Genomic DNA, 6,286 nt, shown 5'->3' on the forward strand with positions numbered 1-6,286 from the left:
CTATCCCACCGCCCTGCAGGCCCCGCATTCTCTGGGCAGACACTATGGACCCAGCCCTGAGCCTGCCCACCCCTTCACCTGCAACTGATGTAGTTCCCAGCTCGTTGACACCTTCCTACCTCAGGGGGTGGTCTCCTCTCGCCCTCTCCAAGCTCCCATCTTCCACAGGGAAGACCCCAAGGCACCCCAGTAGGCGTGTACCCCATGGGCCAGGGCATAAGATTTAGCTCATCTGCACCCCACTTTCCCAGGGGGCTCCCGGCATCCTGCACCCAAGTCCTTGGCTCAGGGTGCCATACACCCTCAGACCAAGACATCCCACACCATTTCCTGAGCGCCACCTGTGTGGTCACAGGGGCCCAGCAGTCACACCCCTGCACCATGCTACGCAAGCTGGTAGCAGGTTGGATTCGTGACTTTGACCCAGACAGTCAGTAACTGGGCTACAATCTTTCAGAGATGAAACAATAATAAAACATTAACATGTGAAAAACAACATTCCTCTGGGGTTGGGCAGAGCTACACTGGAAAAGCCCTAAACCACAGGTGTGGGTCCCCTGCCCTGCCCCTGAATCTGCTGCTGGCCTCCGTGTTATGGGTGTGGAGTGGAGCCCAACTCAGGGAAAGCTGGACACTGACTTTGGAGAACCACACACAGGCTCCGGTAGACCTGATAGGCAAGGAGAAAGCCACACCAGTCTGCTGATTTCCCCCAAAACCTGCAGAGCTAGATGCTCCCTTGGTTGGAGTTGGTCCTTCCTAGGACGCTGAAGGGAGAGCAGCCCCCTGCTCCCACAGCCCTGGCCCTCTGTCACCATCCCCAGGCTGTGTGTCTTGGTCTCTGTCCAAGACCAGACAGTACACAGCAGCACTTCACCTGTCAGCAGCTCCCAGCTGGGTAAGGGCCTGGCTTATCCATGGTGATGCCGGGCCACCCTGGCAAAGGCTAAGCTCCAGGAACTCTTCCTGGCCTAACAGACCTCATCCTCATTGCGCTGGGGCTTATCTCTTTGTAGCTTAAGCCAGGACTGTCAGCCCGTCTCTGCCTTACATGTGTATTTATCACAGGAGACTGTTGGGCTTAGCGCTAAAGCACCTGGGGTGACTCAAAGCCCCACCTAGACTCCTCTTCACTGCGACATACCTACCAGGGGCATCCAAGAAGCACACTGGTTTCCACCAGCCCTACAGGGTCCCACTGACCTGAGTCCACTGACCCACCCCAGCTCCAGGGCCTGCGCCTGCATCTCCCAGGGGATATGAGCAGCAGGGCAGTCCCTGCCCATCTGCCACTCCCAGCCCTGACCCACTCCCCAGTCCTCCCCACCAGGCCCTGCTCCTGTGTCCCCTGCTCAGTGACACCACATCCTCACCTCACAGAGGAAACCATCCCAATTTCATGCCGGATGTTGCAAGTTCAGGTCATAAGTCAAGGCCTTAAATGTCAGTCACCCTGAGTGTTTCTCCACATTTTCTTCCTTGCTTTGACCCTAAAGCTAAGGAAAAGTTTTCAAAGCTTGGATCACAGAAAATATGACCAACTTATCAAAATATTCAGAATGCCATCCCAGGAAGGTCAACCAGCCCTGAGCCACTCTCTTCCCACTTTTGCATTAGCTCCGGGCTAAAAAATTAAGGTGTGTGACAAGCAGGACCCCTGACACCCATTTCTGGCTTCTTCATTGCTCCCTTGATCTTGCTATCAGTGAGGGTTCAATTCTGGCCACTGAGAAGGAAACGGACATCAGCAGGAGTTAGGGCGGGGGTAAAGGGTCTGGGAAATGTTTGCTTTCCTGATGAAGGGATCAGACATGACTGTCTGTCTGAAATTAAGTTCCTGGAGATAGACTCTAAGCCTGGGGCTGTGTGTGTCCAGGTTTACTGAGGAGCCTCTGGGGAGATGAGCCTGGGACAGGTGAGGAAGGTTGGACAGCAGAGGGGGAGCTGGCCTGCGGTGAGGTTGCAGCCTCGACCTACCTGCCCTTGCAGAGCTGTCCTGCCTGCCTGAGTCACGAGGGCAGAGTCTTTGTCTCCCGCATCAGTGTTGTTGGTGCCAGGTCGTTTCCAGGGATGGGAGCACACAAGGCGTCAGTGGCAACTGCCCTCCCCAGCACTGGGGGGACCATTCACCGGAAGTGGCGACCTGGGCAGACACCATCACACCCACCACTCTGCCCTCTCCTCCCCCGCCTTGAACAAGGACGTCACGACCCGGCTACCACCGAGGAGACAGTGTAGACTCTGGTCAGGCACTGGCAACTGGTAGACCAGCACCAGCCACTGCTCTCCTCTGCATTTTTGTTTTATGTGAGGAAGGTGACTCCCACTGTGGATGGCTTGCTACGCGGCAATGAACGCCCTGGCTCTGAGAGGTGCCCTCTTTCCACCTTCCACTCCTCTTCCAGAGCCCAGCCTTCCCTCAGCCTGACCCAGGAGGCCCCACCTGCTGAGGGGGCCTGGAGTCTACCTTCTCCTTGCTACTCTAGGTCATCACTGGAATCACACATAGGGCCTGCATACCGCCAGGTACCGCCTTTAGAAACCCCCAGCCCATCCCCCAGCCACAGATCAGATTGTGTCTCTCCTTGGCCCAAAGTCCTCCACTGCCTCCAGAATAAAAAGTCCAACCTCCTTGAGAAGTGGGCCCTCAGTGCAGGTATGACCCTGCCTTGTGTCCAGCTGCATCGCTGCCCCACCCCCAGCCCTGACAGTCCTTCCTGAGTCAGGGTGGCCACTGAGGCCGGCTCAGCCCTGCTGCTGTGTCTGTGCACGTGGGGGACATTCTGTCCCCTCTTCCTGGGCACATGAAGCCCTGAGCCTCTTGTTGACATGAACAACTCTTGTTTGTCTTGCATGTCGTCTTCCCCAACTCCTCTCTCCCCACCCACCCCCTCTGTGCCTCTGCACCTTGGTATGTGCTGCTGTCCCCCACTGGCTATATGTTCTCCAAATCTGGGGTCTGGCTCTTAGATGTTTCTATTGTCTTAACCTGTCCCTACCCTCCCTGGCCCAGCCCCACCAACCTCAGCATCTAGGGCCCTTCCCAGCACTGTGGACAGGGACAGGAACTTGCAAAGGCCATAGCCAGCCTGCAGGGACTGGATCTACCCTCCCAGTCCTCGCCTTCATCCCGCGATCTGACATTCTGGGAGAAAAATGTGTTCTATGCCTGTCCCTTTACTTCCATGTGGCCATTCAGCTCCTTCTACACTCAACCCTCATCTACAATGAGGAGGAACCCAGCCCACCACCACCAGGGCCTTGGCCAACTCTGGTAGCCTCTTAGGGCCCCGCTGCAGGCTGCACCATGGACAGCTGGAGCTACCAGGGTTGGCCAGCATGCTTTCCAGGCCTACCTTGGTTCTGGGCCCAGCACACAGTAGGACTAATAAACAGGCACTCGGTGCCCCCAAGAACCCCACAGCCTGTGCGTAAGGGAGCTATTCTAAGGGAACTGCTGAAACCACAGCTCTAAAATGTCACAAGCAAACTGGAGAGGGACATGGACTTGGGACCAGGAGGGACAACTGTGGCCTTTGAGTGTAATGGGCAGGGGTTCTCTCCACACTCTGTGTGGAGGAGGCTGGCAGTAGGCTGCTGCAGCTCTTTTCAGGACGCCTTCTGCCTCACACCGTTGTTTCTCTACGTGGAGACCCACTCTCACCTCTGGGAAGAAGGGATGCTACAGACGACTCCTGGGGCCAGCTTTGCCGGGCTACCTGCTCAGCCCACTGTGGGGACCATGAGCGCAGAGGAGGCTGTGAACTCAGGCAAGGCACATCAATTCTTCAAGACTTGTTTCATGCCCACAACTTGGGGTGATGCTGCCCCTACACTGTGATGATGTCCAGGTACAGGTACTTCACCATGGAGATAGGCCAACGTGGATGATGTATGATACAGTTTGGTCGTAGTGCACAGGTGGCAAACACAAGGCCCATGGGCCCAAGCCGGCCCTCCACCATGTTTTATCAGGTCCAGCACCTTGTTTCTACCCAGTGACATCACTGAGCTCTCTCTTAACTGTTAAGCAGTAGTTACATTTATAGTCCTAAAATTACATTCAGCCCTTTGAAGGCAACCATGAGGCTGATGTGGCCCCCGGGGAAAATGAGTTTGACACCCCTGTTATAGTGTGATTATGTGCCGAGTTTAGTAATGTCAGGTGCATTTGTGTCACCTCTCCAGGTGCACTGAGGGGATGGCAGCCATGACACGCCTGTAACAACCACGGCTGCAGGTTTGGGAACCTGTGAAGTGTGATCACCAGTGACTTGCATGATCAAACCTGGAGGGAACCCTGGGGGTGCCAGGTAACATTGCTCCCTTCAGCAACCATAGGGAGCAGTCCCACCACCATTAAGATGATGGAACTATTTCTCCTCTCCGAATTAAGACTGCATTTACGGGAAAATAATTCAGGAGCCACCCTGAGGTGGGACACCAGTTGACAGTTCAGTGCAGTTACCTGAGTTGCTCCACTAGGTGGCAGATGGGCTGCTCAAGTGCCAGAGGAGTGGTCCTCCAGGTGATGTAGGGGGTCAGGGCTGGAAGTGGTGGGGCCCACTGAGGAGGGGCCTTGACCCAGGCAGGGTCCTAGGGAATCTTGCCAGGGAAGACTGCCCCTGCCAAAGAGGGTGACACAGGGATGCCCCTTGCTTCACACACATGGGGAAATTGAGGCCCCAGAACAGAATGTTCCCAACCCAGAATGTTGAATCAGGGCTGAAAGAAAGGGGCTGGTACTCACAGAAGACTCCTCTGTCCATCCCCTGTTGCTGTGGTGGGGTGATGGCTGGGCCCAAGCCAGGAGAAAGATCTGCTTTGTTTGGAAGGGGTCAGGAGGGGTAGTGTCTCCACCACGTTTTCCCCTTTGTGCTCAGCTCTGCTCACCAAGTGCCCACAGCCTCCTGGGCCCCTGAGTGAGCCTGTGTGGCAACAAGGCATATGCTAGGCAGGAGCTGAGCTGTGGCAGCTCCCAGGACACCTGAGGGAGAAAGGAAAGGGTGAGGCTGTAGGGTTACAGGGTTATAGGAGAATTGCAGCTGTCAGCACATTGTTAAATGCCAACCTGTCCCCTTAATCAGCCTCTGCCTGTCCAGTATACGCCCAGGCTTCCAGAAACTTCCAGGGGTACCCCTGACCTGCCTAGTTCTCCAGCCTCCTCAGGGACCCTGAGAAGACAGGTTTATGCAGGTGATCAGGACCCCAGCCCTGTTATCTGGCTCTACTTGTTGCTGAAATTCTGCTGCTGGATGTGTAAGGACTGTCCCAGCTGCACTAATGTCCACAGTCCTAGACACCTTGCTCTTTTGGTGCCTCAGTCTATTTCTCTGTGGACTAATGTGTATGCCAAGAGGCCCTCAAAGGCCCTCTGATGCCACAGTCCCCTCCTAGAGAGGGGGACTGGGTTGGTGGAGAATAAAATCAGTGGGGGAATCCAAGCAAGGCCACTTTTGTGCAGTGAGAGGTTGGGTCATGAGGTCCAGCTCAAGCCTGGGGTCCTTCCCTGACAGGCTCCCTTAATGTGGATTCAGGAAACAGGGGGTCATAAACAAGGAGCAAAAGTCTGCCATGGTATGTGCCTTTTGAGAGCCTCCACAGTGTTTGCCTTCAGCAAAACTCGCAGGTTTGGTTCTGTTGCATGCATGTTTGCTGAGGGGATGCTCTACGCCTGGGCCTGGGCAGATACCCCATCTCAAGAACCTGGATGTGGGGTGTGGCAGGGGCCAGAGGGTTCACATCTTAGTATAACAAGGCACTGATGCCAAATGGAAGTGGAGGAAAGGGATTTACAAAGGGCTTCCTATAAAGTGGGGCATCCAGAAGTTACCAGAAAGATCAGCAGTTTACTACATGCCCTTCCCCAGCCTAATGTGGCCCTAGCTGGAGTTCTAAAGGGTTAGATGCAGCCAGCTGTGAAGGGCAGTCATGCTGGAAGCTACATAAGGAAAAGCTCCTAGGCTAGAAGCAATTGTGATTTTAGGAGCCAATAGCAGCCAGGTTGGGGTGACTGGTGACAGGATCTGGGCTGTCAGAGAGTAGATGTTACTATGATTCTATAGAGGATGAGGAGCTCAGGGTGGAGGTGGGCAGTTAAGCAGGGACTGGCAGATCCTTGTGCCTACCCTGGCCACCCTGGCCTCCCGAACAGATGGGAGGACACTCAGAGAGTTGACCAGAGCCACTTTGGGGTCTTGTGTCCATGTCAAGAATCTGTGTACCATGAATTCTTAAAGAACTAAAAATTGTCATTTTGGATTCCACATCATGATGCATAAATAAG

Source organism: Desmodus rotundus, chromosome 5 (genome assembly GCF_022682495.2).
Source record: "Desmodus rotundus isolate HL8 chromosome 5, HLdesRot8A.1, whole genome shotgun sequence".
In the NCBI taxonomy this organism is placed as follows: Eukaryota; Metazoa; Chordata; class Mammalia; order Chiroptera; family Phyllostomidae; genus Desmodus; species Desmodus rotundus.